Genomic DNA, 10,780 nt, shown 5'->3' on the forward strand with positions numbered 1-10,780 from the left:
GGTAGTACGGTAGATAAAACTATGTGACATCGCATCTAACAAAGGCCTCGTATGTACCAACGGCATTAATTCCTTTTGGAGCGTGACTCCGTATTCAGGGAGGACAATGAGTCTAAAAATGTCAGAAATAATTCTGTGAGACACGCGGTGGTTGTGCGCAGGTCCATTACACGATATTAAAACTGATCGAACAGTTCACAGATTCATCTTCTTAGAGACCGTTTATTTTATCTGTTTGTGCTATAAGCGTAACCAGAGTTTCGTCTGTCACTTCTCCTTGTGTTAAAGTTTTAGAAGAAGTAATGCTAGCAGTAATTCTTCTGAAAATACGAATCTTAATTGAAGCTGAGCTACTGACGTCATCTTCTATGGTGTGCGGAATTGTAGCTGACGAAGCCTTAAATTAAGTCCGCAGTAGGGATTTGAGAAAGGATTGTTTAATAGTTGTGAATGCTTGGTTTCCTAGACCCATTACTCGTACGTGACGATTGTCGGGGAGTCCCCGCGTTAGGTCAAGAGGTCGAGAAGCACTAGGCATTTGCACTACGTACGAGTCTTATCTCCTAAAGAAGTATGAGATAAGAAGATATTATAAACAGTATCATACAATCATTGACGATGATGATATGGCTCCACTCTTAGGTAAACGTTCTACGGAATTTCATCCGTAAAAGTGGGTTGGGGACGTTCATTCAGTTCGCGTCGACAGACTGCCAGTTTTTTCTAAATTAAGGTAATTTATTTCACAGAAACACATAAAGTTTATTAAAATGATTATATTTATATAAACAGGAAATAGTTTAATCAATGGAACCGCAACCTTTTCGATTTTCAAATTTTAAGTTCGAAGCTTCGTAGACGCGGGCGCAATGGAGCCGCGCACGCGTCGCGTCTCTGCCAACTTCCGGCCGCAATTTGCAGCACACAATGAGATACTATCAATAGCGGATGACTTCCGATGTCCACGCCAGCCTGCGGAGTCACGCCTCGCTTCCTCCGACCGCCCAGGTAGACCTGGCTCTATCGTATCATTGAGATTTCTAGTCTATTTGCGTTAAGATCACAAGGCTAACTACGCTGTAATCAATCAAATCTTTAATTAATATAATAACGTAATTAAAATGATTGTTTTCCAATCCCGATATTGCTCTTGATTAGGGTATGGCTAGATCAAAATTAGGTAGCCAGGTTGGTGAACAAACTGTATTTTCAAAAGTATTATTTTCTTCTAGCATAGGCTAAAAAAACAAATGATATACCAAATTTTGAACCCAAAGAGTCTTACGATACGAAAAATAATTTGTTTACCACACGATACGTAAAAATTGGATGTACTGGGTGAAGGCGTCTGGCTTTCCGGCCGTTGTTTAATATTAAAAAAGAGTCATGTATCGTCATTCCATGCGACACGGAACAATTCCGATAATTACCGCATCATGAATAAGCAATGCGTTGTCAAACTGTAACCAGCGGACTTCGACCGCGGTAGTGCGGGGCGCTTTAGTACCATCGACTGTGATTATACCATACCTTGATATAATTGATATCGAATTTGTAATCCTTATATAATCACGGAGAATTGACTAAATTAATTTAAAGTCGTACGTGGAAAAGATCTATTTCATCTTTAACATACAAGCTGCCAAGATCGTACTGTCAAAGGTCTGCCTGAAATCTATTTCGAAGAGAGAAAACCATTTATTGATTATATATCTCTATATATAATTAGCAGTTAGGAATAAAAATTTTATTGATTTATTTTTTATTGGAATGCTTTATGGTACACGATATTTTTTCAATGTTCACGCACAAATACGTTTTATTTTGATTTGACAGCGTGTGTTTTTATTTACTCTGAGATCTGTTCAGTTATTCGTCAGAAGTAATTTTTTTTTTATTATTTTGTGCCTTAATGCAAATATTTAGAAAAAGGTTCACTTAATTTTATAGAGTTCCCGAGTTTTGAACTCGACAATTCATTTGACAATTTATTTTTATTTCAATACAGATATAGATTGAATCAATGTTATAAGCAACAAAGATTTAAAAGAATTTTCAATATTTTCTAGTTTGGCAAATTAATAAGTTACAGTAAGTCCAAATCATTCGATATGTAGAGTATTTTACTTAAAAAAAATGACTTCAACATTTTGCTATGGGAATTTTAAATTAGTTTTTACTTTATTTTTCAAAATTTATCCACGACGTATTAATAAAACAGTTGTTTTATTAGAAAAAATAGGTTAAAACTGAATATGGAACAGATGAAAATTTCTCCAAGAAAAAAAAATAAAGAAAAAGTATCCGTGGGGTGTAAAGCGGCCTCGTTTCGGGCACTACAGGCATGTGATGCCGACACGACCTGTTGATTTCCATCCATATCGCACGGCTAGGGGCGCACGCACCCCTGCTCAGGTGTTGTCGATGTTGCCAAGTATTACCATAACGGAAATAATTACAACTGGTAACACAGCAATTCTTGATATTGTTCTTTCGCCCACCTGTTGTTCAGTACACGCTATTCATATATGAGTTACATTCCTTATAAGATGTTTATTCCACTTAGAAATCCATCGGGAACTAAAAAAAATACGTAACATTTTCTATTTAATACTAAATAAATGCCTACACTACTTCGAATGTCGCAACCCTGACTGCGTCTGGTGACAGGGAACTTAACTAATCATGCTCTTCTTAACAAACATCTGTTTACTTTCAGTGTTACGGACAGTCCTTTTTGCAAGGCATCCTGGAAGAGGAAGAGACTACTGTTCACGTACAACTCAACTCGGATCTCTGTGTGCCTCCCCGAGAACACTGGTGACATTAAGTGTTTAATGGAATATCTCAAGGAGTTAAATATGGCTCACGCCAATGCCAAATAAGCGCAGACCCGTTGTGTTGCGAAAATCAAGCCGCAGAGACAAGACAAGACAATATTGAATAAAATATAAAGAATAATTAAATATTTGATACGGAATTTATACAAGAATTATATTTTAATTTAAAGAAACTTTAAAAAAATATTTCACCAGTCGCCATCAGAGTTAAGAAGATTATATAGGTGATCAATATACGCGAAATTTGTATCATACTGATTTTAAGATGGCAAATAGGTTATATATAATAAGGAGAAATTGCAAGAAATTGTAAAAAAAATACTTTTCGAAAGAATCAACATTGAGAACCCAGTAATGAAATATGTGTAAATACTTATTTAAAGGTACGTTATATTAATGTCTTGATTATTCGAAAGTGCTTAGCAAAGTCTACTCGAAAGAATAAATATTTGTTTTGTTTCAGAAAGAAAATAATGTCGATACTCTTCGACATACTATGCGTTCGTCACTTACTCGTGTCGCTTCCAGGCGGCGTCTAATTTTTACGGAAATGTTTCCTTCCCGTCTCCACAGTAGAGCACGCGAGCGAGTTTCATAAACATAAAAAATACATCGATGTAAACAAGCCCTATGCACTTGTAACGAAGTTAGTGCTAGCGGTGCGTTTGTAACATACTTTTTGATTTTCAAACTCAAATTGTAGGTCTTTTTCGTTAGAAGTTGAGGCAAAGGGCTTGTATGAAAATGGTAGAGTACGTAGCGTGAGTTATTTTTGTAAATTAGAATTAACGCTTGTGTTCCGGTGAAGGACGGTATAGTTGCGAAATTAAGGTTACATTGAGTTGAGTTAGTTTGTTACAGTTCGCGCTGGAGAGGTTATATTAATCTTGATGTGCCCGGGGCAATAAGCAACTTGTGTAAAAGTTTGCTTGAAATATTTCAATAATGCTTCGTTGCTGCGGTGAACGGTCGCAGCTAAACTAAAGTGATGATTTAGTTTTTTTTATCTATATTGTACATAAGCCACGAATAGAAATAGAATAGTCATGTATTTTAAGTGGGGTTCTTCTCACTATTGGAGTTCCAATTGATTTTAGTTTTAATCAAGTTAGATTCCGTAATCTTCTCATTAAGTACACAAGTGACTTTGAAAACGATACAAAATGTAAATTGATATTTATAAACAATAAGTATCGTATAATAAAGTTGTTGAACTATTCGAAATTTGAATCGATCAGTTAAAATAATAAGACTACGAGATACAGATCGTAATGACCATATGGTACCAGTGGCGGTCATTTTCTACACACAACCCTCCGGCACAAGGGAAGTGCGCTGTATAGGAATGCGTGGGAAAGCATTGCACCCTTTGCAATTATACTTTATATTATCTATTCTTTTGCGTTTACAATTTAAACGGTGACTTATGGTCATTTTGGCCATATGTTGCGTTTAACACGCTATACCTCTATCACTAAGAATGTATGTGAAAGTTTCTTTTATGCTGTTTATAGATACACAAACTATTTTTTTAAATAAAGAATTGTGTATCACATAATATTTACTAATTATTATCAAAAGATAAACAGTAATGTAATAGTAGAAATGTGTTTTCTCCGTTGACGCCCATTGCCCGTTAGGATGAGCGATATGGTATCGCTAACCACATGGCCATGTAACTCTGTCATAAGAAATATTAATAAAAAGTCCTTCTTTAAACCCGGAAAACTATTGCAATTTATTAAAAGTTTGTTAAGTTGCTTGAAGTTTATTTTAACAAGCAGTTGTTTTAATTTTGTTGCTATTAAAAATGTAAATGATAAAATGTTTATAAATTCCTTGTGATTTTTATAAATAACTTAGTTATATACGTTATTAAAATAAGAATTAAGAGTTCTATTGTGATATCACGGGATAGTGTTATATAAGTAAAATCAGTTGATAACTTTAAAACATTAAGAGCGTGAGTACTTCGTGGATTTTGATATTTAACTAAATGTAACCAAGATTAAAATGACTTTACGTGATATAAAGAGGTACTAAGCATTTTTCTTTTGATAAGTGTCCTATGCATTCATATTATAGCTTAACGTGAATATGCTGCTGTGGTTAGAAGACCGGCCATTGTGACGATCTTTGAGGTCTTGTGGAGTTTGATGGAAGTTTATGCCTTGTAGTGGGCGAAAATAAAATGGTGAGAAGTTATAAAGGCCGCTAATATTCCTAGGGCATTCCTCAATGTCATTTGGTATATTTGAAATACTACTGCTACTTCAAATTTATAATAGTTTTTAAATATATTACTAGCAAAGATGTTGACGTTTTAAAATCAAAATGGCGACCGCATAACATAGAAGGTTGCAACGAAGATATGCATGTGGATCGCGATAGGTCGTTCGCTTCGCGTGACGTTTGTATCGACGCCCAACAAATATGTCATGATAATTGTTTCTATTTTTATTGATCGATATTATACTTTATATTTTACTTCGCTATTTAATATAATATTTTTAATTAAGGAAAATTTTTACAAGATTGTCAAATAATGTATTTACATGCACTTTTGAACCGTCAATTCATAATTGTTCCTTTATATATATATATATATATATATATATATATATAAAAGATACGACCTATATAATGACTCATCACGATATCTCTGGAAATGTAAAGCTTGGAAATTTAAAATTTGTTAAGAATATTTGTTTTGTCATCTAGAAATCAGCTTAGTACGGAATCTAAGAAATTTATCCGCAAGGGTTTGAGACGATCTTTATTATAAAAATGCATATTTTTAAAATGCAGTCCTTGAAGTATGTCTCTTTTATGTACATATATTTTTTTCAAGGATTTTATGAAATTACACATGTATCACGCAGGGCGGGCCACACGAAGAAAGCAGTATTTTGTTTATATACAGAAATATATATATATGGCATAGATATTCACAGGAATGATAACATGAATTATGAGGTATTAGTTTCATGATACTGGAACGAATCTGTCTGCTTTATGAAGGTTTAGATTTGAAAACATTATTACGATATCACAAAATTTATTACGGTGGATCGTATTGTTAACAGCCTATATTTTTATGACCAGAGAAATTAATGTACTTTTAGAAAAAAATAATATTAAGGTATTTTTATACTACCGTGATTTTCAAATTCCAATTTATTATGATATGGAATGATTATAACAGATATTTAATGTTAATTGTGAGGGAAATATAAAGAAAATATATTCAGTAAAGGGTGAAGTCGGGCAATCAACATGCATAAATGATGAAGCTCGCATAGCGTGCTTTCTGGGCCATTACTGCGCTTCTATGAAAAAGGACATTTCGACCTTATCGGTGGATATCACGAGAATAAAAAACTGGCGATAGCATCGTCGCGGGACTACGTAGGGCTGTCCCTCGTACATAAAAATAGAGTCATACATCGGACATAATTTTACCATAAACACTAATAGCAACAAATGATATTATAAAATTAGGAGTTCGTGGAAAAAGCCCTTTATACATAAATGTACTATTTACTTTGTTAATTAAAATAGTAAATAAATAATAAAAATCTAGATTCAGTAGTAAAAAGTTAACATCTACTAAAAAAAATTAAATTTATATTTAAAATCCGTTAATATTTTTTTAGGTGGAGTAGCAACCCTAGCGTCGTGTGTTGGAAGACAGGCACTTATTAGTCGTCATTATCTACAGCGCGGTATCGCTGGTGACATATGGCCAATATTGGACACGACCGTTCATATCTGCGATGGCGACATGCGAGAGGACGCCACGCTACTGGCCTTTGTGTGGGGCGAAAAGCCTTGATGACTCTTTGTTTGAATTTATAAGTTTACATTAAAAGCTTTGTTTGATTTTTCACTATCGATAAAAGACAGCCTTAATATATAACTCCGTTGGATTTTATTTTCAAAACACATCCTACATTTCCTTTCAAAACGAAGAAAATGCATAATTAATTAATTTAATTTAGACATTTATATATTTAGAATAGAACATTGTTTCGTGTGTTTTAAATACGAAAACAAAGTAAAATAAGTTTCGCGTGAAAAGAATAAAATGTCAAGTGCTAAGATAATATTATAGCATTTAATAATTTTTAGTTGATCGATATATGTTGAACTTGGTTTGTTGACTCAGATGGTTGATATTATAATGTATATATGAAAAATTGTTAAATATCATTTAAAAAGTGCAACTGTGGAGTTAAAATATGTATAAAAGAAATTGTTTTTGCTATTCAATTATTGCATAGTTGTGCTTAGTTCATTTCGTGTGTTATCTTATTAAGTGTAAAAATAATTGATTTATGCACATCAAGTTGATATTTAAACACGTGTATAGTTTAATTACAATTCTTTAGGTAGATGTGACTAATGTGAAGCTGAATGTGACAAAGTTGCGAAACGCTTTGCCTCGGTCTTATCGCGGCCGGCCTGTGCTGCGCAGAAAACTGATAAACAATATCTGGTTGCATTTAACGCCAACGTTCAAGTTACGAGTATATGACGGTATAGCAACAGCGGTTTGATGAGGTTTTTTTAATCGTCTCGTTTTTGGGGCCACTCGCATTACCGTGTCGTGGGTGGACAGGGATGTATTTTTATTATAATAATTATTTCACTAGACTTTTTGTTTCTTTCATTGCAATCGCTTATTCTTGCTTGCTCTTCCTAACCTTGATTTCCATCCATGTATTGCCACGTTTTAATCGCCATCTCCCCAGAATACTACGGGTTACTATTTTAGTTTATTCCTTATTTTTGCTTTTGGTTTATTTTATAATTTATTTTTTTAAAATGTATACCTTTAATTCATACCACAGATTTTTCAATTTTACTTTTCCTCCTTTTATTGCGTACCGGACTTATTTGTTTCTTTTTATATTCTCGCCTATCACCTTCCAGCAGTACTTCAAGAAGATCTGGCGACTTCCCTCTTGTTTTACCGATGAGGCGATGTTACCCTCCTCTATTTTTTCTGCTAACCGTAATAAGCATTCCGTTCCCGTCGCCCCAGAACGATAGGCTGGTGCCAATCAAATGTTTTTATTTTGTCTTACGATTTTTTTCACGAAATTTGAAACATCAGCGTGACAAAACTTACAAAGGTTATTAAGACGCTGCAATAAATAAGAAAAAATGTGTATTAAAAGTTAGCTATTTTGTCACGAAAGCTATTATATACAAATTTATTTTGTAAAAAATAAAAATAAACTTTCACCTACATGTTAATTATTTATAAATAATATTATATTATGTATAAATAATAAAATAAATGTTCTTTTTGTATTCTAAAAACCATAGACGCATCATATTGTAAGAAAAGCTTTGAGTTGGTAGACGAAAATAATGATGGAATATTATTGATCATTGTAGATATTAGAATTTAAATAGCTACGAGAATCGTGGTCAACAGTAATTAAAAAAAAATATGTCCTGTTCGTCTGCCAGTGTTCAAAAAAAATATTGAAGATTATCATAAATATTTCTGCGACACTTGTCTAGTTGTAAATGTCTTTTTGAACCGTGACCGTCCCTTGTTTGGGCCACCGCTGTGTAACAACAGCGTAACATCTGGCGCTCTTCTTATCATCACCAGAAACACCAGTTATTGTTGCGAAGTAAAACATTGCATTTTATCTCGTTTTATATTATTCATGTTTCCGTCCTAAGTTTACGCGGTCATTAGGGACTTGAAATATCAATTTTACGGTTCGGCTTGGAAGAATAACGTTTTTTTTCTGCATCCTGCTGATAAGCCACGTGTTTGTTAACATTTAGTTTTATTAATATGTTTTTTGTGGTGATTATTTTATTACTGTCGACCCGAAATGATTATGTATTGACCTCTTAATTTTTTTATTTATAACGTTGGAAGCTGACCATTTTCAATTGGTCCTATTGAAAATCTATGAGGGAGTCCTATGTCCAGCTATGAACGACCTGTGGCTGAAATTTTGATGGTGAATACAGTTAAATATGGCGTGTGAAGATGATAATGATTGACATTTATTCACATTTCCATACCATGTGCTGATGACGGATTATAAGTGTCAATGATAATTGATAAAGGATTTTGGCTTCGTAGCAGAGAATAATTGTGTAATACAAAATAGTGTTATAAAAATATATAATTATTGTAACAAAAACAAAATATTGGAATGAAAAACTTTAAATGTTATTTCTTGGTCATAGAAAACTTTGTTTCTTTTGTTGTTTTTAAAAATATATTATCTTAAGTTTGTTAACAAATGATAATTAAGTGTCATTTAAAATTATAAATTTATTTTTATTGATTATACTTTAATAAAGTACCTGTTAAGATAATATGTGTATTTATGATAATTTAAACATTGCACAAAATTTACTTGAAATGAAGAAGAGAAACAAGTAACTTTTTAGTTACTAATCGTCGTATAAACAATTTATATTTAGTTCCGAAAATAATAAATAATTGATGTCGTTTCTGTCATTCTTTATCAAAACTGTCTGTGGTGATTGTAAAGCTGGGAGCGTATTAAAGCAATTGGCTCAATAGAGACATCCTAGCCCGTCGAGACGGTTCGTCAAAACATCCCGTGGCCACTAGCTTGCACCGACTGCGTTTTAACCGTTGGTTACTTCCACGTCGGACCGCGATCAAATTGCTTCTTCCTCCAAGTGGCGAAGTAAAGCGGCATACTTATGTACCTCGGAACCCAATATTTGTTTTTCTTTTAGACATTTCAATCATGTAACACCAATATATTTGCATGTAGATGTTCGGAATTGAATTTAAATTTGTTAATGTCATTCAGACTGATTAAATTTAAAATTTCCTTTTTTTTCTAGGATACGTAAAACACGATTATGGAGTCCATGACATGACTACCTCATGGATTAGCCTATGTTATAAATAACCTATCAAAATAATTCGAGTTTTAATTTCTCTTTTGATTTGATTAACTTGTTTAATAATATGTGTAACAAATCTTTGTGTTAGGATATAAAACTATATTAAAATTGTTTTTTTTTTAAACATTTACTGCTCCTATACGCACGGGATAAATTTTTTTATTGTTTTCAAAGACCAATATTTGCCCATAGCTTTTTTGAAATAACATTTAAATTTGACTCAGTTAATGTAACCTATTGAAAAATGATTAAATTCAAAAATTACAATTTTTAATATTCAAAATTTTGGTTATTACTTTTTAAACTAGATTTTTATTAAATTTAATTGAAATAAATTACTTATATTAATTTTTAAAAATGTAATTACAAACTATTTGATTTGATTTATTAGTGACCATTACCTGATGTAGGTCTGGAATACCTTTCTTTTCATGAAAATAAAATCTGTTGTTTTCAAAATAAGGTAATATTCTTTTTTAGCTTTTCATGTACTAGAATGCAGAATGTAGATAAATAAAAAGATATCGATGTTGTCATGTATAATGAAAGTAGAAAAATCATAATTAGTTTTGTATAATTGTAGTGATGCGGTACCAGGGCAGCATGAGCGAGCGGTGTGCGCGGAGCCTCAGCGGCGCAGAGATTGACTGGAGTCCCGTCGGTAAGCGGTGCGCGTGCAAGATTGTTTCCTCGTTAGCCCGGCCAATTGAGCAGGCGGTTCCGCTCCTTGCTGCGGAACCCCGGCCCTAATAGCTAAATTGCCCGTTCGAGTGCGTGCAAGTTTGTCAGCGCTCCGTCCAAATACAAAGCGGTTATGAACGATAATTACATGTCATATTACGTATGGAGACGTCGAGACACAAACGAAACTGTTTTGTTTATTTTTCAAACACAAAGTTCTAGAACATTTATGTGCGTATTTGTCTTTTTGTATTTTTTTGACAGTTGAGATATGAGATAGCGACTGTTGGGATAAACTTGGAGAGAGCTCTAGAGGACATCACAATTCTTTGTGT

This window comes from Battus philenor, unplaced genomic scaffold (assembly GCF_028537555.1).
Source record: "Battus philenor isolate CCGP_79_NKW_IND1 unplaced genomic scaffold, ilBatPhil1.0.hap1 SCAF_17, whole genome shotgun sequence".
In the NCBI taxonomy this organism is placed as follows: domain Eukaryota; kingdom Metazoa; phylum Arthropoda; class Insecta; order Lepidoptera; family Papilionidae; genus Battus; species Battus philenor.